The sequence below is a fragment of the Solea senegalensis genome, linkage group LG13 (genome assembly GCF_019176455.1).
Source record: "Solea senegalensis isolate Sse05_10M linkage group LG13, IFAPA_SoseM_1, whole genome shotgun sequence".
NCBI lineage: Eukaryota > Metazoa > Chordata > Actinopteri > Pleuronectiformes > Soleidae > Solea > Solea senegalensis.
Genome location: NC_058033.1, coordinates 21,138,988 through 21,164,071, shown reverse-complemented (window position 1 = coordinate 21,164,071; position 25,084 = coordinate 21,138,988). Strand labels below are relative to the sequence as shown.

General features: G+C 41.0%; 1 long non-coding RNA gene across 2 annotated transcripts in view; it reads left to right on the top strand.

Moving 5' to 3' along the window:
- The first annotated feature begins 5,192 nt into the window (after positions 1-5,192).
- The window catches only part of LOC122779236, a 110,993-nt gene continuing 91,101 nt past the window's right edge, over positions 5,193-25,084 (top strand). Inside the window, exons 1-2 of one of the 2 annotated variants that reach the window (XR_006361541.1) lie at positions 5,193-5,282; positions 8,665-8,802. This is a non-coding gene — a long non-coding RNA (uncharacterized LOC122779236). Of the gene's footprint in view, positions 5,283-5,773; positions 5,877-8,664; positions 8,803-25,084 lie in introns of those variants that run through there. The other variant, XR_006361542.1, reaches the window with a different exon arrangement.

Sequence of the window (25,084 nt, the reverse complement as noted above, 5' to 3'; positions counted from 1 at the left end):
ATTTAGAAAACATTGAGCAGGCCAGCTACAGCCGGCGTCCTGTGATCCATGATTTAAAGTAGCGCTGCTGCCTGTTTCCATGGTCACTGTGAAGTATCTGCAGAGACGCTGTGTGATTCTAAAGCACTACTGGCGGCGAGTGTTTTTCTGGAAACAATGCTGTTCTGCCATTTAATGAAAACATGACATGATTTTTTTAAAGCGAGTCATGCTGGAATTTAATTCTCCATCCTCCAATCGGCATTTGACCGGCACGGCTCTGTTTCTGAAGCGGCTGCCATTTGTATTCATGACTTTGCCATCGGTGCGATGTTTCAAATGACCTGACAGAACCATTTAAAAGGAAGATGTACACGGAAAATTACTCACCTGGGATAAATGTGAGAATGAGAAAAGAAAGCAATCATAATATTGTTTGTTTGAAATCATTACCTGCCAACGCCGGCGCCATTATTAAAGCTGGCAAATAAGAAGTCAGGAGATGTCTGCTACTTCTTAGAATATTAAACAATAGATGATCTCCTTTGAATAAATAATGGCTAAGAGCATGTGTGACTGTGTGTGTGTGCGTGTGTGTGTGTCTCAAACCTTGGGGAGAAGTGAAAGTTTTCCACATCACATTACTATAAAGATGCCTTGAGTGAGACACTAGAGACCTGCTGAGGAGGAGGGGAAGTTTGCTCCGTGGCTGACAGCCCAAAACTAATGAAGCGTGAAGGAAAAAAAAAAAAACGTCCTTGGAACGTAATAAATGTCTGTACATTTAAAAACCAGCAGGACAGAAATGCCCCAAATGTTTAAGGACAACCTTTAACTACTGTACCATGATTTATGAACGCCATCATCTGTCACGCCAGGAAGCCAAGTCTGTTTCCTATTCAAATTTACGAGGTTGCGTTCTCGTATTTTGTATTTTCTATGGTCTCTGACTTCATTTATTTTAATGAAAAACATGTTGCAGACATGATTCCACACTTCCCATTTACCAGAATTGGAAGCTGCAAAACAGTGGCAGCCTAAAAATAACCACGAGGATAATCTCAAGATTGGCGGCCCCTTTGGCTGCTTTGATTAAACATGACCTGTTTAAATTTGCATAGAACTGCATCGTATTTAATATCATCTCAACACCACGGTACCTCAGAGCCTCCAGCCTCACGATTGCAGCATGGATTTTGAACTGCAGATTTTTATTCCTTTAACTGATCACAGTGGCACTGTATTTTCAGTTTATTTACTTGTTAATTGTTATTGATTGGAAATCCAGGTTTCAGATCAACAGGTCAGAGCCAGCAGCAACACTGCATTGACTGTGATCCTCACTCGTGCAGTGACTTCCTCCAAAAGGGTCATCAAATCTGACGGTGATCAAGTTTCAGTTTCTGTGCCACACAGATAATATAAAAAGAAAATGGAGACATAAAACAATGTGTCATGCAAACTGTGCAACACATTAATGAAACAGTGTTGTAAGAACATAAAAAAATACTCTTTTCCACTATGGTCCCAGCTCGGCACGGCACGGCACGCACAGGGCGCATGAAACTGCTATGACACACACAAACGAGTGACTAGTGACTTGTAAAGCAGTTGTTTTCAGTGTAACTGAATCATTAGAATCAATTAATTAAAACTATTTGTTCAGTACTTCTGAGATTTTAGACATTTCCCTTGTAATTGTTGGAGATTAACCCACGTTTTTAGGATTTTTTTAGGATTGTTAAGTCTGTGTCGGACCAGGTACCAGGTACTATATCAGTGGAAACACGCCACATGTTACATGACTGCTGCAGTTCAGGAGCATGGTCACGCTACACGTTCCTGCCTTGTATGCCTGTATGTTGGTTCTTGTTTCTTCAACCCAGTTTCCTCACAGGGAACCTGCCAATCACAGAAACCCCGTCAGAACCTCGGCCAAGCTTTCCCTCCCTGCGGCCGACATCCTGCACCACCTTTCCCATCCACTTATGTTCAACAACCCTTATCACCCATGCACTAAGAGAGGAGCTGCTGATGGCCACTGGGAAGAATAATCTCCTGTGGTGTTCACTGGAGCTTCATGCTGGTTCACTCTATTGCTACAGGTGTTTGTGTGTTTATTCAGAGAGACCTACAGGGACTGAGAGGCATTGTACGTCTTGGTATTTGTAGTTCAACCACCTCTACATCTGTATCGGATGAATGCAGGGAATAAGGAAGCGCTCGTCCTCTGGAGTCCAGTGCAATCTTCTTTTTCTTCGCGGTGTTACCGCTGCAGGTGGTTCAGCCCACTCTGCTCCGCAAACATGTCCACAACACCCACACGGAGGCAGGAATATCAAAACAGAGACTTAACCCTGTAGGTTGAGATGAAGATGCTGAGCAGGACGAGTTAGAAAGGCTGACTGTCCCCCGAGAAACTCTGGAGCTGCTTACTCCACTGTCTCATGAACACATGTGACCACAGGGCTCTAATATCCAAAACAAATATGATAATATTTTCTCTCTCTCTTCTGCTCTTTGCTTTTTTAACTGGGGTGCCGCACAAGAAATTTCCCCAGGGGGCCAAGAAGCATTTCAGGAACTCAACCATTGTCTGAAAACTGTAGTGCATAACACTCCCTCAGTCCTTGTACTGTCTGAAGAAGTTCAGGATTATTGGTGTGGGGACTTTAAGCACTGATCATCAATAAGTAAGTACATATTCGCCCTGTGTGAGCTGGAATTGGCACCAACGTCCCCTGCCACGCCTCACATAGAGGATAAAGTGGTAGAAGATGAGTGAAAATGACCTGAAAACTCCACTTTTTTGCACATAAGTAAAATAAAAAGACACAATACGTGTATAAAATGTATAAATAAGGGGGTGGGGGCAATAAAATCTGAGTTTGATTCATTAATAGAGTAATTTGTCCAATCTTATTCCCTCCTGTTGTGACCCTAATTGTGAAATGCTTAAGGACATTTTTCTCAATGTTTTGTGGGAAAGCACATTTTGAAAATGAAAATGAAAAACTGCCTCAGAGCTGTTTTCCTATTTCCTCCTCAACAACAGAGCTTGTGATAAGACACACTCTGCTCAGTCTAGATATACGTATATTCCTGCAGGGTAGTTATGTAGTATGTTTCATTTATTTATCTGTTTACGTTTGTGTTTCAAAGTGAAACAGAGGAACAGGTCAAATATGACTTCACTGGCACAATTACTGCTCCCACATCCCCCACCTGCGTCATCGCTCTTCATGTTCCTCTCACATCAGAGCTCCGCCGTGTCACTCCCCGTCGGAGCTGTGCAGCGTTTAACGCTCTGCCCTTTTCCACTGAATCACTGCAACACGGTCCCACATGAGAAATAATGTGGAGCTTGATGCATTTGCCTGAGGCATGACTTCACTTCATAAATGAAAAATGTGCTCATTAGTATGCACAGTGCGGCGATGACAGTCATCGTCATGTGCACACACACCCACATGCAAACAGAGTGGATTTCACCGGGAGTTATAAAATAAAATATGGCCCATGCGTGCATGCACACCGACGATAAACAAACACACCTTCCTTCCACCTTCTTTATCAATTGATCGATTATTGATCACACTGGTATTGACTTTGTGCCCTTTGGACAAATCCTGTCAAGGTTTCTTTTCTGTTTACACACAGAAAGTTTCCAGTGTCCATGAAGTGTCAACAGTTCACTCTGTATGGATCACATGTGTTCAGCCTTAAGGCTTTATTTCACTTTTCTACTTTTGCTGTCCGTGCGTCTACTTTGTGTGTGTGTACTAAAACACACACTCCGTTACATCAGTCACCAGACATTTTTGTTTCTGAACTAATGCGAGACCTCTCTGTTGTGGCCTAAATGATTAATGAGCGACTCCAAGAGGGAAAACAAGACAAGGTGTAACTCGTTGAATGAGACACCAGAGATATTTGAATAAGTCCATCGACGTGGAAGGGAAACAGAATTTGCCTTTTCGGTAATCTCGTTTTACAAAAATAATGAAAACCATGTTCTGCCATGAATTTCATCTTACTGTTGTTGTTTTTATTAGTTTTTTCCTATAGTCATTTATTCACAATCTAATATGATCCTCACGAAGAAGCACTTAAGCAAAGTAATAGCCACTGCATTTAGTAAATTGCAGCATCCCAACACAATAAACCTTTACAAAAAAGCACAGTTTGTGAGTAATCTCTAACAAAGCCTTAAAAAGCATTTAAGGAACCCTCAGATATATGAGCCTCTTTAGATGTGACTGAGGCGCTGTGCAGTTTCTAACAACATAGTAAAATATATAAAATTATCATAAAAATAATATACATTCAGTATATAGATATATATATGCATATGTATAATAAAATATATAATAATATATAAATAATATAATATTCAAACAATACAAAAACATCAGTTAACTTAAGGATTAAATAATTAAAACGTCTCGATATAAGAATACATATGAGTGTTTATTTCGAGTATGAAGCTGACAAAATAGGAGAATAAATGGGGAGAAGTTTTTAAGCTGGATTAATGCATGTGGCATAAATGAAATCCACCCTTTCAGTAACGAGGGAACACTCCGGATAATTGGGAAGCATTCACTTCAATGGAACTGTGACCCATGTGATCACATAGGGAAATAAGATCAAAAACAAACTTCAACCGAGGCTGCTCAGTAGTTTCCCATATGTCTACACACTCAAAAGCATCATAACCATATCACCATGGGAGACTTGTAAATAAATCAGACTTTTTTTTAAACGTCACATTTTTATTCCTTCAGATCCTCGTCCAAATTTCAACCACAGTATTCATTGCTATAACATCATTTTTCACAAAATAAGTTAGGAATAAAGTGAATAAATGAATGAAAATGACAAAGTCTAAAAAAAAAACGTTCTGAATCCACATCCATAGTCATTTTTTTTCTGGGCCAAAATCAAAATCTACTCTTAACCTTTTATTCTCTTAAACAGACATAAACACCCGAAAAAACAAAGGTTTGGGGGTTTGTACATTATAGCTTGAACGTAATCTGCGGTTCACCCTCCGAAGCACAAGGGGGCGCAATGCACCAATCACACTGATCATCAACTGGAGTGAAAATGAGGAAGACCAATTAGCGCAGGCTATTTCACCTGTCGAGGCCCCGCCCTCTGCTTCTCTGTTCCGCAGCTCGCGAGCTAACCAGCTAACCAGCTAACTACAATGGACTTTCTTTGATTGTTTCACAGGAAGGTTTGGTTTTCACTGAGAGTAAACCATCGCTTCACCTGCTTCACTTCACTGAAGAACACTTGTAAGTATTTCCTGTGTGTGTGTTTTTGTGTTTTTGTCTGTGTGCTGTGAAACAAACATTTTAGCCTCTGCTGGATGTTGCTCTTTGTTGTTGTTGTATTTCTGCATTTATGTGGCTATGGAACTTTGTACTGACCAAGAATTGGGGACATAAATAAACAAATGAATGTTTTAAAGTAGTTATAATTTAAATAGTGTGGTACTTTGTACTTCATTTTCCCCTGAACTCCCTCAGTTTTGTATTCTACTTCATCATTTAGTCACTTACTTTTGTCCCTTCACTTTTTAAGTGATATTAATTGTTGTCTGCTATTGATGTTGCTAAAATATAAGCTAATATTCACTTAAAGACACTGCGCTCATCTTCCAGATCACAGTAGATTAAAATCTCGTCAGACTGTAGAATTTTATGAAGCTTCATCTTGTAAAATGCTTTTTTTAAAAGTTAAAAGAAACGCTTACTACAATTAATATTTATTTTGGCAGCTGCCATGTGGGGAAATATGAACTGAAGCTGTGAGATCGACTAAAATGACTGATATGATGGACTCCATGGATACCAGTGGACTAGAGATCCATATCATGGATCATTCAGGTATCAAAATGCATGTCGGCATTGACAACCAGTTATTACTTGCACTGTAATCCATAAAACATAATTCCTACATGGATTCAGCCTGTTACTGCATCTCGGTTTGTGCTTGGTTGAGCTTATGTGATAAATTCCATCACCTGCATATCTTCATAATTTACAAAATATGTTTTTTTGTTTGTTTTGTTTTTCAAACAAACTTCTGAATGATCGTTGCTTCACGAGTTCAGCTCCTCCAGGTCAAAATCTAAAATCTGTTTTCCAGACGATTAAACAAAAAAGGTTTCCATTCTCTGGTTCAAAGCTCACTTTAATAAAATTAGAGAGCAAATTACGTTTGTAATGAAAAATAATTTAACATCCTGTAATTAAAACCAAGACAAAGTGTTGTGCCAGTCCGCTCCCCTTTAGATATTTAGATTTCAGATGGTTGTTTTAGTGGCTGTCTCAATGACTGAATTAAGGAGTTATCTTCATGGTTGATTAGTGTGCTGACTTTCTGCCTGTTTCTCTTTAATTCAGTTACCTGTTTGCTCCCTTTTGTTACTTCCCTTTGCCTCCTGCTTGGCTTTCCGGCTCTTTGCCAGCACGTCATTAAGCAATTTAAGAACAATTGCACTGCAATACTCGAAAAAGCTTAAACATGATTGATTGGTGCTTGTGGAAGCGTGGCAGTTGAATTTATATGCCTGTGGGAGTGTGGTACTTCTGCGAGTTTAACATTGTATCCTTCTCTCTGCGGAGCTCTTTAGTTGATCTATGTGTTCTTGTTTTTTTTTGGCTTCTTGAACAACGTGAGTGAAAGAAAAAATAAAAAGCATCAACAATTCTCTCTCGCTCTCTCTTCCGCCAACGATTGTGCGGAATTCCCTGCTCTCTGATTAGTCTGTGCTGCTCTGACTGGCCATTGCTCTTGGAAGACAATGGGCCCAAATAGGCTTTTTGCTAAATGCCCAGAACTGACGTGAATGAAGTGGGAAGGCGAGGCGGGGAGAAAAATGCTGTCATAAAGTTAAATGAGTGGTGGCAAAGAGAATGAAGTCAGTGACAGAGTGAGGTACACGAGAGATGGAGAGAGCGAGAGCGAGCAGGGAGTTAATTCCGGGACTAAATGGCTTTAAATGGCAGAGCGATTATATGGTGAAAGAGTCTGAGCTGGTTCGCCACCTACCACGGGCTGTCAGAACTGACATGCCAGTGTGTGTGTGTGTGTGTGTGTACATTTCAATTCATTTTTATTTTATATATCGCTGAATCACAACATAGATTATCTCATATCATCGAGAGCAGAGAACCCCAACTATTCACATAATGAGCAAACACTAGGCATCAGTGGAGAGAAAAAGAAGAATTCTGTGACAGAACCAGACTTAAAGGTATGAAACGATTAAAACTTGAAATGATTGTATCAAGTTTTATAAGTTTAGACAAGACAGTTCTGAGTCGGTGATGGCATGTTTATAGAACTAAAAAGTCATTTATACAACAGCAGCAGACATTGTTGATAACAAACTATACTGATATCAACTTTAATCATGATATTATAATAATAATACATGCATGCATGAATGCTTGCCTGAGTTTGGGCCTGTTTATACTTCAAGTATTTGTTAAATCTGGTGCTCAGCAGTCAAACAAGCCACGTTCTATCATATGCTGCTTGTGTGATTCTTCAGGTAAATAAACATACATATTATGGGATGTGTTGGTTTGGTTACATGGTGGATTTCAGCCCCCTTGTGTTTTTTTTTGTCTTCCTAAATAAGCTCTCAGGTCTTGTACGGTTCTAACGTCTCGCTGTATTATAAGGTTTTGTTGTTTTTATTTAAATCCATTGAAACAAAGATCTGCCGGTTAGCATTTCACTGACACTTGATTTCCTTTTGTGAGTTCACACGAGCACCTGTCAGGTCGACGTGACGGAGACACGCTCGCCAAATCACTGCTGATAGTAATTTATTCTATGTGTGCTGTTTACTCGTTTCGCCTCTTCCTGGTGGGTCGCTGCATTTGACTGATTGACATGGACGGAATGTTTATTCATGCAAAAACACAGCGGAGTGTGTCTGTGTCTGTTCTTGTAACAGTATCTTTGTAAGGACCAAAACATTTATAAACCACAGGGAGCAAGCACATTTTTTCTGGTCCTCTCCCACTCCCTAAAAAGGGCTTTTGGGGGGCGGTTAAGATCTGGTTTTAGGTTTAGGGTTAGGCATTTAGTAGTCATTGATATGGCTAAGGTAAGGGGCTATGCACTAGGTGTGTCCTCACTACAAATGCTGCACAGACATGTGTGTTTGTCACTGCGCATGTGGATAAATATACGGACGCCCGTTATATTTACATCTTGACATTAATTGTGATGCTGATGTACTGTGTCAGAGGTAGATGCGCACACACACACACATGCACACAAACATGTTCCAACAGCTGCATGGACATCTTACTTACAAGCCGTTTTTGTCTGCCCGAGCAAACAATTAACCTTGAGCAGAATTAATGGAATTGGATTATTGAGCAGCACACGCAGAGCAGGGAAGGTTCTGCTGCTGCTGCTGCTGCTGCTGCTGCTGCTGCTGCTGCTGCTCATGACACATGCACAATACGTGATGTACAGATATGGAACAGTGCCACATGTTTGAATAAACATGAAGGTTTGTACTGTTCAGTGTCTCCATATGATCATGTATAGAGTCGTGTACTGATGGATCGCCTTGCTCGGTGCCTTTTTGGTGCAGATGAATTAAATTAAAATGGCTGCATTTTGTCATTTGCATTCCTCAACACACAGACACGTGTGGCCACCAGTTCCTCAACATGATGAATCCAACGTGGGCTGCTGGGATGGAGGATGATGGGGGCTACTCATGGAGGTGAGAGGACGGTGCTGGCATCGCTTCAGTTCCACGGGTTTGACCGGAAGAGAGAGGTGAGACGGGTGTGAACTGTCAATATCAGTCAATAAACCAAAGAAGGACAGTGGATTTTAGCTGTTTATGTGAAAGCGATTGTAAATGCATGAAAATCGCACACTCTTAGTCTGTCCTCTAACCTGTGAAGAACAGGAAACACAAACGTGTAGCAGTCAGACGTTTTTCCAGTAACTTTCTGTGTAACTTCATCAGAGATGTTATGAGAAAGGCTTTTTGTTGATCCGTCTCCGATGATCGCAGCAGATGTTCGGCGGTCGGCCTTTAAACGATCAAGTGAACACAAGTGAGTTCCAGTGTTGTGCGTCCTTTTTACTGTGTCCCTTCTGACACATGACTCGCCGTCACACGTCACTACATGTCATGTTTACAAGACGGCATTGTGTTGTGTATTATGATGGTCCTACAACTTTTAAAGTTGTCCAGACTCTATATAAATCAGTAAAAATGCTGTGGGTAAAGTTGTAATTTTAAAACACGCTGCATAGAGAATAACCTGGTCTGTGTTGTCCTGTTTAAACTGGTGCTATAGTAGTAAAACAATGATTTCTCAGCCCTCCCTATGAAGCTCGTACTCACATAGCTAATTGCCTGGCCTGATTTCTCTGAACTCAGTGCTGTTTGTTTGCTATAGAGAAATTGCATGCGTCACAATTATGAAGGACAGCAAAGCATATACTTCAATAAATCAAAATAAACTGCGGCATTATTGATAATTGTGTGAAATTGATTTTCTTTTGTTGGTAAGTCGATTACGTGAGCGTGTGTTAAGCTAAAGTATGACACTGGAAATAACATGAATTGATTGTTTTCAGTCGTCAGTAATCAGCAGTAATTACTGAGTTATGGTGATTATTACATTTCTCAGAAGCCTAAATCATGACGAGGCTTGGAAATACATGGTTTTTCCTTTTGTAGCCTTGGTTTTCAACAGGAGTTGAGTTGTTGTTGTCTGCACCTTTTTCCTCCAGCAGTGTCTGGATCAGGGTCGGCAGGTAGACTGTGTAGGATTTTTGTTGGGATGTGTTTATCAGTGGGTAGAGGTTTAACAGTATTGATTTTTTACCTCTTTAGGACCTTTTTCATTTGCTTTGTCAGGACCAGTTGTCCTCGCGGAGACTCAAACCTTTTCTTAACGAGGCAGAATCTCCTTTCTGAAGAACGAGTTCAGTTTAGGGCTAAGATTTCACATGCATTCAGGTTAAGGTTTGTCATTAACTGGCTATGGTTGAGGTTTGTTCAGGCTGTCGTAATGAATGGAAGTCGATGTCTTGTCCTTTAAAAGGACAGCTGCGCAAACCTATGCGTGGGTGGGTTGCTTTACTTGTAAGAGCTACATTGTTATTAGATTTTCTGAGTTAATCCCAAATTCATCATGTTGATGTGCCTCATTTTAAGATTATTAGGTAACTGCCTTTAAAACACAACTGATTATAGGTATATTCATTGGATTAGAGAAGATTCTTCATTGTTTTGTTAGGTTAAAAAATGTTTGTTGATTCAATAATTTCATTACCCAATAAATAAATAAATGCAGATTCTTCAAGACACACTTGCTCATATACGTTCACTTGCACAGTTCTAAAATTATCTGAGGCATCGCCATATATTGCTCAGTCTGCACAGTTGGTACAATCATTCCTCTCAAATGAGGCAGGATTTTCAAGGTGTGAAACATGGAGCCGGAGAGCGGCAAAAAATGTCTCGCGCTCTGTGCCAAACGCAGCATGCCAGCATAGACACAGGTGGGAGACGGTGACAACACACACAGCCCACAACCTCTAAATTGGCAGCACCTTCGTGCAACAGCTGTGCCAGGTGACAAATGCAGCACAGGGAGAAAAAACAGAAACTTGTGCTACAGAGAATTTTGAACTGTGGAAAGAACTAACAGTGAGTCGTCGTCCTTAATTTTTGCTTTCACTTGTGCGTCCACTCACACAAAATGACATGAACATTTTGGGAGGGATGGGATGTGTATCTCTGTGGGCAAACTGTGTTCTTATTTACCACAGCCATCACTCAAACATTTTAATAACTGACTTTTCCATCCATCTGGCATTCCATAATATCCACATGTCGCACCGAGCCCACTCTCGTTTTCTAATGAACGCCGCGAGAGCTCGTTGAATAGGGTTGAACATCGCTCTTGTCACCATGCTGCGGACCTTACCAAGAGTAAGGTCCAGAAATGTGTGTGTGTGCATGCTTGTGCACTCTGCTCCTCATCAAAGACTTCCAAGTTGTCTAGCAGTCAATGTCATGGATGCACTTACCAAAATATATTTATATTAAAGCCCACTTTTGCCACCAACTGTCCAATCAAAACCTGGTAGAAAAAGATGATGTTTTTCATCCTTGTCGCAGTAGACGACAACCAAAAGTGTGATGAAATGTATTGAGAGAGAGGGAGAGAGGCTTTAACGTTTGTAAATAAGTCCCTGAATTTATTGGGACTTGTCACTGCAGAGGTCGATGTTGCTTGGCAGAAGTTACATAGTGTAGCTCCAAGAAGTGTCTGTTTTAAAAGAAAAATAAATAAAAAAATAACTTTCTGAGAACCACAGACTGGGGGGAAAAAAAGTTATCATTCAACTCATCAATGGCTGGTAAAACATCAGTTGCAATAGTGCTTTTCTGGTTTCATCGACCACATCTGTGCCCATAGCCAGACTGACATGCAGCCACGAGAAGCTGGTACCTGTTATACTGTACATCCTCCAACACTCGCCCCAAATTGCCACCTTTTAAGCTCTGACTCACACCTCACTTTCAAGGTGCCAGTCAGTCTGTACTTCTGACTCATTTCTGGCGTGCTATTGCAAGACTTGATCATGCATTTCTATTCCGCCGCTTCACTTCTCCTTGTATCAGAGCTCAGCACGCTCCCCCACCTCATCTTTTTCTCGCCACTACTCTCCACTGCATCAGAGGCGAGACGTGCCCCCAGCTATGTGCTGCACCTGTAGGGAATCTCGTCAGTCACCCGGACGTAGGACACCTCCTGACAAGGTCACAGAGGTCTGCCATTTTGAGATTAAAATGGCTCCATCCATCCAGCAAGTTCCCCCCTCTGGGCAGCCATTATCATAGCAGATCGTCTTGCCAAAAAGCTCAAATGGAAATATAGTGCACCATAGGCTGTGACCTTCTGGGAGACTGCTGTCATTTTCAGGTCCCTCTTGTCATGTGAGATGGTGATGGTTTGTAGTTAGAGTTCTTCCTTTATTTCTGTTTGTTGGCAATAATCGTGTTTTTAGTAGGAGAGAAGTTCATCATTTCATGTTTGTCCAGTTTTAGTATGTACTTGAGAGCAGGAGGTTACTTTTAAAATGTATACTTTTATCTGCCAGTTTTCATGCTGTGTGTGTTTATGTGTGTGTGGCATCAGGATGAGCCAGGCTCACAGCTGGGATGGGCAGGCAGCCTGGTTTAGGTCTCAATGCCCAAAGGTTTAGCACAAGCCCAGCTGTCAAAACTGGCACACGATTCTTATTAGTACTTACTGGTGCACAGATGTTTGCTTGTGTGAGGTTTTTTTTGACTCGTGCTTCACCTTATGATAATAAGGTTGCGTTCTCACACCGGGACCTCGGACCACTCAAGCTTTTATCCACCTCTCCATTATTTCTTTCTTGAGATTAAAAATGGTTGTGTTTTTCTGTGCAGGCTAAAGACAGGAAAAAAAAGAAGAAAGAATCCAGACACAGGGTCACTCTGCTGCCATTTGTTATCTCCTCTTGAATAATGATGAACGTTAAGTGCTGCTACTCATCACCCCCACCTTTAACTTCTGTCAGACTTTTTTGTGTTGTTTGAAGAAGAGAAGAAACACATTTTTAGGCCGGTTGCGGCACGCGGTGACCACGAATGTGCAGCCAAGTGGACTGGAAGAGTTTAAGTGAGAAAAGGCTTTCTGTTTTTGTTTGAATATTTCACATGCGCTTGTGAAGTTTTGCATGTACATGGATAGTTAAAGCATTAACGCCTGATATGGAATTACCCTCTAATTTGTTGAGATTTAAATGTAACGCGAAGCATTTCATGAATAGATACACATTTGTATACGTTAACGAGACACTGAATAGTTGAAATGGAACAGTTCAAATGGTTTATGATTTCTATATGAGAGGTGGGAGTCACAGGGCACCTCAACATACGCGATACATGGTCCACGATACCAATAATATCACGTTAACTCGGTTCTGTGACGATACATACATTGCACGACAATCCTATAGCGATACATCACGATATCTGTCTAACTGACAAAAAGAAAACGGCAGTGAAAAGTTAAAAGTGCAGGATTTCTCTATTTATTCCCAACATGGAAAGCAAAGTGCATAAAGTCTATATAATGAATGTGGATGGAGCACCTTTTAACGTAGCTTTATGCACCGTTATCCCGCTGTAAAACTCCCGTCTTTGGCCAGGGAACTTTTGCCCAAGTTATGCCAATAATGTGTTAATTAAAATATCGATATTTGCCATGGTGTGTCGATTATCACATTGCAGGAGGAAAACCGACGATGTATCACCAAATCCAGTATTTGGATAACGTGAATTTGAAAGATGTCTGACTGTTGATATGCCAGTGTTGAGATAATATTAAGCTTAACTGAATTATCGTGTTGCTTAGCAGTAAACATTAATAAATGTCATTTGACTTGCCGTAGTTTCACATCTCCTGCAGTGCACAGAACTCTGACTGCCACATTTGCACCGTATATATCTCAGTGTCCTGCTGATTTTGAAATGAAGCAGAGAAGATCATAGACCATAGACGGGGGGGGATCATGTTTTATCAGTCTTTTTGCTTTGGTTTTATGTGGTCGCTCAAGGCTCTAATTCAAAGTGAATGAACAGTCAACGAGAGAGCGATGGAAACGGCGGAGGGAGCGCTATAAGACATAAACAGCTGTTGGTATGATGTGCTTGATGTGATGCAGATAGACGCGACCTCACAACATGGAGCGCTGGGTTATTAACATAATGTCTTTACGTCAGTGTTGGAATTGTTTAACATGTTACAAAAGATCAGTTTCCAGTGAGTGATTTCTGAGAGTGAGCGGATGTTCATATTCCCACTGTGTTTCCATCACATGTGACTGACATGAAATATCATTCTGTCTCTGCCTGGTCTTTAATGCTCGATCACTTCCTGCCCTTTTGTTCTTCCCCCTTTCTCTTGCACCACAATTTGTTCCATATTTAGATGGCATTAGCTCTGAATTGATTAGAGGGTGAGTTTGTGTGTGTTTGTCTGCCTTTGAGCGACTCTGGGCCTTGTGGGGAGGAGGGGGAAGTGGACGAGGGTGGCATCTGATGCAAGTGTGAGGAGAGTGTGTGTGTGTGCGCACTGTCAGCAGGGATGCCAAGGCAAATGCAGCATTTGCCCGCGAGCTAAGGAGAGCTGCGATGTATTTGTCTGGAGATGAATAAGTGCACACATACAGACGCGTGCACAAATGTGTCTAATTGGCAGAAGACAGCTGCTGCCAACCAGAAAATCCATGTGAAACTGTTCATCGTGCTCTTTGCCCACGGGCAGCCACGCCACACTTAACAATTTACTCTCATTGTAATGAGTGCAAATCAGCGAATTCATCTCTTGTCTAAAACGCTTTATTTACAAGTCATGTAGCAGTTAGCGGCACAAGAGCCAACAGCACTGCGATTGTCGCGATGTTCTCATCATAGTTATGGAATATTGTCTTTGCTCCAATTACGATTCATTAGAGTGGTGATTTGGGCGGTGGAAGAGAAGCATTAGCCACAGTGAGGAGGAGGAGGAGGAGGAGAAGAAGAAGAAACTAGGGCTATTGCGATTTCATTTGCGATGTTCTTCTTCAGTTCAAAATTCACTTTGTAAAGGATTTAAAACTTTATGACGCATTACCAAGTGAGATACCATCTAAATATTATCTACTAATGGAAGCATGAAGACTTGAAGATGACAGTTTACGAAATCCTTGATCAGATACAGTACTGCATAACAAATATCCGAAAACGCCTGTCTTTGCTAATTGCGTTTTTAAATTGTGATTTAAATTTGAAATTTGTTCAGTCCTAAAGAGAAAGCTGCTGAAAATCCTCAGAATATACGTCAGACAGTCATCAGCCCTGCCTGAGTTCAGCCTGGAAGGAGAACTTGTTGTGAGTGTCCCAGTGCAGGAAGTGAGAGATGATGAGGAGACAGATGGTTCGGTTGTTTACAGAACTGAGCAGTAATTGTCACAAGTTAGTAGCTCATTACAATGATCCACTGATTTGAAATATACCATCCCTGATGCATGATAAATAAGCGATGTGAGATTCGTCTGACCCTCCCCTTCCCGCCTCCCTGCAGTGTTGCCTCCAACCAGTAGATGGAAGCAGAGCCACACGCACCAAGGGCAAAATAGGTGGGCGTGGGTTTTTCCCCATATTGTGAGTGGTGTGGAACGCAGGGACTCATCCCCCTTTCCCCAAGACAGCAGTGGCGGCCCTTTCAACTCTCTTCAATCAAGTTAACATAAAGGCAGAAGGAGACCCAGTGCTTCTTACAGGAGCTTTTGCCAGAGCCTCACTCCAAAGTGCGAGATAATGTCGCTTTAGGTCCAAACCCCCCCGACAGGAAAATCGGGGGGGTGGGGTTGGGACTGCATTGGAGGGAAGTGAGGAAGAGGAACTGAATGCTGTGATGTTTGGGTATTCTGCACATGTTTTTCTATCAACTGGCCCTTGATCTAATGTTGAACTTTCAAAGCCTTGGAAATACTGCACCTTCTACTCTCCTGCTCTTCTCTTCCTTCTTAATTAATGCTCAGTTATATGTGAAATGAAGGATTAGATTAGGCCAGGGAAATCAATAGACGGGGGCACGGCAAAAAATAAGAGGAGAGCGGTAAGCAAGGTGTCAAATTTTAATCAGGGAAGGTGAGGAACACAATATCGGCAGTGCACTCTTTAAGGCAAGTGGGCGCCTGTTCGAGTCACCTGCGTTCAGGTGAACGCAGTATGTTTCCACATGTGGAATCAGTGTGTGTGTGTGTGTGTGTGATGTCTGTGGGAGAGGTTTGACCCTGAGTTTCCCACATAAGCACCGGCTGATCCTTGGAAGTCTTGAAAGCATGCATGGGTATGCAATAATGCAACCTCATCAGCAGCAGCAGCACATTCGTTAGAATGGGAGCTTCCCAGCAGCAAGTTCTTGCAAACTGGCCTCAAGTGAGGTAAAAAAAAAAAAACAACTCCCAAATTGCTTGCATGATTTCACCAGAGTGCTGAATCCTGCAAATTTAAGAAAGCATGAAAAGAGAATTCAGAGCAGCACTTTGCTTTAAACTTGCACTTTTTTTTTTTTGATGTTGTCTCTTCTAAAAACCCTATACTCTTTAAATTTTTTAACGTGAAAAACATCGAAGCAGCTCATATTAGTGTTCGTCTTGGGGGCATGAGCCAAGTGTTCCACTGATCTCACATTGATCACTGCAGTGTACGCAGCACAAGTGTGATTATTCCTCCGTAATGGCTGCGATCGACTGAACAGTGGAGACCCAGCATTTTTTGCCAAAAACACATGATTTTACATGATTTGCAGTTACTGTTAATTGTATTACACTTATTTTTTATATCTATATTCAATCAGTTCATAAATTCCGCAGGTGTTTGAGTTCTGTGCCCTATTCGCTTATTTTCCCTTGAGTTTCAAGTTATTAGATACAGTGAGATCTCACAGCTTCCTCTCCTCTTTATATTTATCACTTTTGTTACGTAGCGTTTTCAGTTCTGGACCAGAAAGGGGGGGGAATAGGCCCTCTGGGTCCACCTATAGCTGAACTCGACTCTCGCTGAATGTTTTGTTGTTGTGGGTGAATTTAACCACATCTAATGGCTGTCTCCGTCTTATCACCACTGCAGCTCTCTGTAAACCGGATGCTAAAACCTTTTTTGCCAAGGGGGCACGACTACAAAAGAAAAGCCAGGAGACAATCCTCCGGATATTCTGAACAACTGACCCAGCATTCATCCTATTAGTGTTCTTTGTGTGGGAAAAAAATAATTCATATTGCTAATGTTACAGCTATTCATGCATAGTGTTTGACTGTTCTTTTTGTTCTTTAATTTTGGTTCAACTGAAGCGTGAATGCGGCTCCATGTGCTCTAAATAAAGCCGACAAAAACAAGAGCAGATATTGAGGGGAAATGTAACATCTTATTCCCCGTTCCTCTCGTAGCCGCTGCAGGTGTTTAGGAACAAAATATTTCAAGCAAAAATAACCTAAACATTTGGATTTCAGTCGTATTTGCTCCTCTGTGGCTGGATTTCCTTTGCTGCTCCAGGGGGAGCGTCCTGAGTGGAACCTCGTGTTTGCTAAGTGGTGTCCTTCCATTTCCCCTCCGGACATTTAGTACCTATGGCAGAACTGTGTGTTGGAAAGATAACCTTTCATGGTTATTGGATCAGATAATTGAAAGTGGAAGAAAATGGCCACACTCTCAGTGATCAATGGAAAAACTCAAACCCCAGTAGATTTAAAAAAAAATAAATTAAAATCTAGAAGAGCTGAATCTGAAGATTATAATGCGTCTCGTCTCCCACGCCGTCAGTTAGCAGACTGTTTGTTATCCTTTCTGATGTTATGAAGCAGTGTTTGTCTCAAGTTAATGAGTTTGTACACGTGCAGAACAGAACAGTGTTGTTTCATGGACTCTCAGCGGTGCCGTTGTGGCACCGATGGCTCAGTATGGGCGGATAAACATCAGGATTTGCCGGAGCATGGGCACTGGTTTGCTTCTGTGCTGTGAAAGTTACCGTATCACTAAGACGTAGCGCCGTTATAAATGCTGGCACTCGTCCAAATGAACACGGCAACAGGTGATTTGGATTTCAATATTTGGCTTGGCACGTTTGGCGGAGCAAATGAACAGTGAAATCAGAAGCTGCTAACGCTGGAGTGCGTAAATTCTGTCGGCCCCTGAGGAAATAAATTTTTTGAGTAATTACCAAAACGCTGATGGTGTTTTCTACTCGATATAACACTTGAAAGAAGTGTTCACATCACACTGATGAACATCCAATTTTCTTAAAGCGGTGGAGTTCACTTCTGAAACTTTTTTTTTTGGCTCTTATTGGTGTTTTCGGCTGTGCCCCATTCTTGCTTTACTAGTTTTGTGCGTCCTCTTTGGCTCCGTAAAGCAAATCACTCCCTGTGCACAACTCGGGTTCATGGCGATTTCAACAAAAGTGTTCATTTAAAAGTGAATCGCCATACCAAGATGACTGCTACTTGGTAGGCATCACAAGCTTTCAGGCATTGTAGAATCAACGACATTTAAGTAACATTTTCCAACATCATTTATTTAATCTAGGTCTTAAAGGAATCACACTTAAATTATACTACATTAAAAAATAATATAGATTCAAACAAATGTACTGTAATGTAGGGGCAAAAGTCTGCAGATAAATGTTTGCATATTCAAATAATGAAATGTGTTGGGAACAAGTTCTGGTGGGAGTTAAAAGGCACAGAGGAAAAGGTGCAGTGGGGAGGGGAAATCACAGAAGATGCATGGCAGAACATTAAAGAGCAGTGGGAAGGGAGAACCGGAGAGAGGGAGGAGGGAGGACTTGACTGAGACTGAGGAAAACACAGTGTACAGAAAGAAGCTTGGAGAGAGAAAACAGCCATTTGTCAAAAACGGCATGCATGCTCAGCAGACTGAGAAATTAAAAGGAAAGAAACAATTGCTTACTCATTATGAATAATTTGAACAATATCCTCTATGAAGTCAGTATTGCAGTGGTGCCATCAGTGGAGGAGCCCAACAGTGACCCCCCCCCCAATATATTTAAGGTGTACTCTGATGTGAGTGAAGCCCCCTGTGATTAAGTGAAGAATAATGTATTATAATGAAATGACTGATCCAAAAAGAGATACTGCCAATGCTCCACTCTCCTCAAACAAACCCTGATCTGTATCTACTTCACAAGAGTCCCTTATATCTATCCCACCTTCCCTTGGTCCCAGCCTTTGTTCACTTGCTTTCTTTTCTTCCTCTCCTAACTTACTACATATGTTACTTTAATTGTGCACTCATCAGACAGCTTGTCCAGAAAAGGAAGGCGCTGACAGAAAGACTTAAGCTCCACAGTCTGTGTCACACACACGGTGTCCCTGGCAGCTTTCAATCTGTTTCTCAGGCCCGGATCAATAAACTTGACACCCACAGGGTTCAAGTTGAACCAGCCGACCGAGGAAAAACCATTCAGGACAGGGAGGCTGAGGAATGTCAACATTTTACATGTACACACACGCGCACGCATCCATGCACACAGGTTTCAGGACCAGGTTTTGGTCCTGACATGTTCAGTGTTTATGCTACGAAAGATCTGAAACATGTAACACATAGTGTAGAATGTACCCACACTCATTTTAAACAAAGGGGTGACAAAGTTATTTGTCACACAAACTCTTGACTCTAACCCATAAATCCTTTTGGGTTTGTAGTAGCTTTGTAAATCAAGTAAACCACAGAACATACAATAGAACATGGAAAAGCTGTGTCTCAATCCAAGGGCTGGAGATGGAAGTCAGGTTTCGGAGTATAACTGCTGGTTTAACTTTTTTGCTGGTTTTATATTGACATTTTATACCTGTCTGCTCCCCGTGTTCAGGCCAAAATGGGGAAAAAAAAAGCTTTCTGTTTCCAAATTGAACTAAAATGATCAATCATCATTTATTTCACCGGGAGAATTGCGCTCAATCTTAAAAGACCTGACAATGGGAATCCATTGAACAGTGCCTCCCGTGTTCTTAAATTGTCTATTTACTTGCACGTTTATATTTCAGTGTTTGTTTTGTAACTGTTATCTCGCTGTTTTATTAACTATGACTATGTGCTGCGGCCTTTCTTGGCCAGGTCACCCTTGTGAAAGAGGTCTTGATCTCAATGGTTTTTATTTGGTTAATAATAATGAAAAACCCTCAGCCAAAACATTTGAAAAATCTGATTTTTTTTTGTTGACGATGACCTTGTTAGTTTTGTGGTTCTTTTTGTGGTAGTTTTGAGGGACCTTCCATCATTATTGTTGTTATTATTATTATTATTATTATTATTGTTATATTTTATCTAATGCTGGAGGAAATGGAGATGCATCAACTCAGACTCTGGTGTGTGACGTATCTCAGGCTGAGAGACAATTAAACAAGTGAACAAGTCAAAATAATTTCATAAGCAAATGGAATAATATGATTCACAAGCATAACATTACTCCATACAGATGTATAATTGCAACAGCACCATATATATGCAAGTCAACTATTCATGTCAAATATTATCAGGTGTGAATTATTGACCAGGTCAAACAAATGTAAATTCTTCACAACTGTCCTCCCTTTGTATTGATTATTTTTAGTTTGCTTTTGTTATTTATGTTTTTGTCTATTTGCATTTATCCACGAGTGTTAGTCACACACTGGGTCCTGATTCAACAAAAAATGATTTGGTGTATGTTTGACTCGAGTTGTCGTCGGTGTCATCAATCAGCTTAAACTTTCCAAAAGTTTTGTGGGACACTGCGGTGCAATGTTTTATGTAAAATTGCTGACATCATAAAAGCTATCCTCCACGAGTTTTATTGCGAGCGATGAATGAGGTCACTGATTTGACAGCAGTAATATGGGTCATATACTGTGGCCTCCTACAGAGGGTGGACTGTGCAATGTTGGTGCAATGATTTGGAAATTAAACCAGAACACAACAAGCTGAAGTTTGCTCTAGCTAAATATTTTTGTAATAATTTGCAGTCCTGCGACACTTGGCTTGCAACTGAGCAAAAAAATGCTCTCAACAATGCACTGCATCCATTACCTTTATGGTCTTTAAAACTCGGGGCAATAAAACACTCATTGGTACCATTAGAACTTCGTCATCTTATCCTTCTGAATTATTGCTGAATCAGCGCTCTCTTCATCAATGACAAATGCACCTTTTATAACTCGTGCCAACCTCCAATCAATGCACTGACAAAAACCTCCATCCCGGAGTGCACTTACAAAAACGGAGAATTATGCGTTATCTACACAGTTCTGTTCTAAGAATAAACAAAGTAAAGTGAATGAATGGAGAAATAAAGCAGCCAACAAATGAATTAAAAGTAATTTAATACATGAATGCATGCATGAATTCACCACTGCCAACTGCTGTAAAACACACAATGAATTAGTTCATTCGTAACCAAAAATCCCAAATCGCAAACCAAACAAAAAGGAGATTCGATTAAATAAACTCTGCTATCTGTGAAATAACTAATTCCAAGTCAGATTTTTTTTTTTTGCAGTTTATTTTGAACGAGTGAATGTGTCATAAAAATGTTGTTATGAAATGTATCTGATGCATTTTTAAGGTCAAGTTTTTTATTTTGGTTGTATTGGCTGTGATGAGAAGGTTGGACAGCCTCTGCTGTCGTTGGCTCACCATGCTACGAACTGAAAATTGTAAAATTTAACTAAATTTGTTCACGACTGTGGTAATGTTGAGTCCCATCCAGAAAAATGCCATGGCGATGAAATGCTTATGGCATAACTGGGTGCCAGACATGAGGCGATTAGTTACATTTGCTAGAAGCTGCTTAGTGCCAAATTGCTCGGGGAAAACGATTGTTCCTTTGGTGTGGCCAAGAAAAAGTCATCTCTCCCTCCCTCCCTCTCTCTCTCTCTCTCTCCTGCCTCGTCAGCCTTACCCTCACAGCGCGAGATGCCCTCGCACCTTTTGGACAAACCAACAATCAATACCTTCCCCATCCTGTCCTGGTGTTGGGCGACGAAGACGCCAGTGTCACATTTTGGTTAGTATTTTCGTGTCCTGTTTCTGCACAAAATATATAAATTTGGAAAGAAGAAGTGTTTTTTCCCCAATCTTCATTAAAACGGCTACAAAATAACACGTGCACTCCTCTTCTCTTATGGTTCTCAAAGGAGTTTAGGGAGAAATAAAATATTAAATTGGTTGTTCCGTGTTGCAGTGTGCAAATGAGATACCAGGCATTTTGTCTGATTTGATATTTTAATATTTATCTCTTCACTACTGGCACTGACAGGAAAATAAGTGTTGGGTGTTGTGACATGTTTCTCCAGAGATGAATTAAATGTGATTTGGAAATAATGACCATTTAACTGTATGAATCGCACTGTAGACCCACGGCTAAAGTTTGAATTAGAATTACACCCACCAATTAGTGTGGGTGAATATGACCTCTACATTTAACCCATTCACGTGTAGGTGCAGGAGCAGTGGGCAGCACCTTTATCTTTGCCCGGGGAGCAATGGGGGATTGGGTACCTTGACCCGTCCCTGGATTTGAAACCGTGACCTTCCAGTTACAAGCCCAATTCCTCTCCTCTTGGCTGTGGGCCACAGTATCATTAAGCACTGATGTTAACGGCGCTGGTAACCATATTGGACAAAGGAAGCCATTTGTTTATGATGGTGTTTGCTGTTCCTAATCCTGCAGAGTGATCTGTTTGTGTCTCTGTTGGAGGCTACCAATAATGTCTGGCTGCAGCCTGGGAGTGGGGCTATAGCTGTGTGTGACAGGCAGCGGAGGAGCTTCATATGGAGACTCGGACCATCTCCGACTGAGTTGTAGAATTCAAAAGTCTGGTTATATTTCACCAGAATTGTAGCTGATAATAGTCATTAGTTCAAGTGCAGCCAAACCTTTGCTCGTGAAGGTTTAACAAACATTTACTTGAAGTGCGTCAGATTCAGATGTTTGATATTTTATTAGAATATTATACTTTGCACTGTATTTCAAACATTCAAAATGAGAAATAAAAAAAAAGTTTAATGTAACAGAAAGAACCAATAAAGTACCAGTATCTACTGTATCAGCAGTATCAATAAAAGTAGTAGTACCTTTTTAATATTTGATCAATACCCATCCCTACCTACATAACACTCCTCACATAATATTATTTTCATAACTGAGTGACATTATGAGCCAGACAAGAGTGAACTGGGGAATTGGCAGACTTCTCTGTTGGAATTATTACTTGTGTGCATTGGGAGTGAAGGTGAAGATTGTGTGGGGTTTAGTTCACAGCACGAGGAGGTCAGAAGGTCGTCAACAGAATGTAGGCCATCCCTTTTGTACTGTTTTCTTGGAGTCATTGTTAGTTTAGTCTAAAGTTTAAACGTTGTTGTTATTGGACATGGATTTTATAAGGTTGACCTTGGCAGCTTCAAAATTATTTGCATTAAAGGGCATTAAAAAAACACCCCGTTCGTCCCAAAGACTTCCACACTCTGTGTTGATTTGCCGTCATAATTATCCTTCATGCACGTCTAACACATTTTCTTCCTTTTTCAACTCGCAAAGAGATCAACAAAGGTAATATCCTGAGAAGGTATACAACACTGCATTGCCATATATCTTAGTGACAAAGTATATATAAATGCCACCCAGTGGAGCACAGGCTGCAGCCTGCATCGCCCATAGATTGTGAATTTGGAAATGGACCAGATCATTACAGGTTGACTGGTAGTTTACACCCAGTGTGGCTTGGTGCAGGAGATGTTGTGACACCACGGATGACAGGACACACACACACACACACACACACACAGTGTGGATTCACACTGTGGTTCATTTAAAACATCACTATATCCACTGTCTAAAAAATGCCTCGCACCCAAAGTCAGATCGTCATCTTAATTAATTGGACTCTCAAACATTGTAATTGGCTCGATGTCACTGCAGTGCGGGCTCGCAGACCTTAACAATGTCCTTAGTCGTGACAGTGAGATCTCCATTAAGAGTACATCAGTGTAGCTCACTCTACAATCCTCCGTTACTGCTGAGTCTAATGGTCATTAGACCCCAGTGCGGCGCGGCCTGGACAACTTGCCGCCGCTCATGACAGTTCCATCAAATGCTCCAAACACCTTAGGCCCTAGGGTTTCATTATGTTGCCTGCCTCTGCATGCCTGTGTTGGACGTGATGGAGTGTCATTTGGGAATGTTTGTTATATGTGCAAGGTTATTCTGTTATACGCCACATGTGGAGAGCATAGGAGGGGGAGAAACCTTCACCTGATTGGTAAATTTCATGGAAAGAGTCTTTAACCCTTACTTTTCAAAGACATGTCAAGGAAATTGTTGATTGTAGAGTTCCATCCACAGGTTATAAAAATCCTTGCTGCCTTCTGTCCTCAGCTGCTGACCACGGACTGACACTTGAGGTCCTTTCTTAAGTGTTTTTTGCAGCATAGGAAGTTTTCATTGGTCCATTCAGCACTGGAATAGACCTGAATACAGAGTAGGTGAAGTAAAAAATGCCCAGTGGACTGATGGGTAAAAAATTGCCAGTCACATTATCGATTCAGTTGTGACACCGTAGGAGGTGCACAAGTGTTGTTATTATGGAATAATTGTACCTTAAGTGTGACATTGTTCTGTGATGTCTCATTTCATTCATCCTCCCTGAGTGCGAAACACAATATTTTGACATCCTTTTAAGTAATAAAACATGTCACGGAACTTGTATCTCGGTAGATTTGAAGCCTCAGATATTCAAATTTCCAAACAAATTGCCAATTAAATCGAGCAACTTTGAGCACAAGGAAGCTTGAACCTGTTGGGGGGTGCTTTTGGATTTCTGTGGCCCCAGGGCAGGTATCTTCTTTGCCCGGTTGGGAATCCAACACTGGATAACAACAGCTGTGCCCATATCAGTGCTCCAGCTGTTTCTGTGTAACAGGGGGTTTTGTTTGTTTGTCCTCAGTTCGTCTTCTTGCCTTATCAACACAGTAGTACTGCAAGATTTTAGACTTGTTCATATTGTGATGTACCGTCTGTGATGTCTTTTCCTGATTTAAAAGGCTGTTGCAGTACTGATATTGAGACTTTAGTCAAATATAATCAGATTTGTGGCTATGTTTTGTCATAAAATTACATTACAAAACTTAGTAACACAACTCCTCTTCATACTAAGCCAGGTTATTTGTGTTACAGCAGAATTTGACAATGTTTATTGGCAATTTCGAGCCAAAGAAATACACCAGATATCATTTAAAATTGGAGATATCGATAGTAACACAGATTATGAATGGCTAGAATGCAGATATTTTATTTTTATTATAGAGCATACTGCAGTATTTCCGATGTATTATCATGTGACCTCAGAGAAATGGCTGATGTCCAGCTTTATATTGAGAGGTTGCACAGACTGAGCTGCAAATGTGTAGGTTTGGATGGACGTACATATGTCTTTGCATCACAAATGATTACAGAGC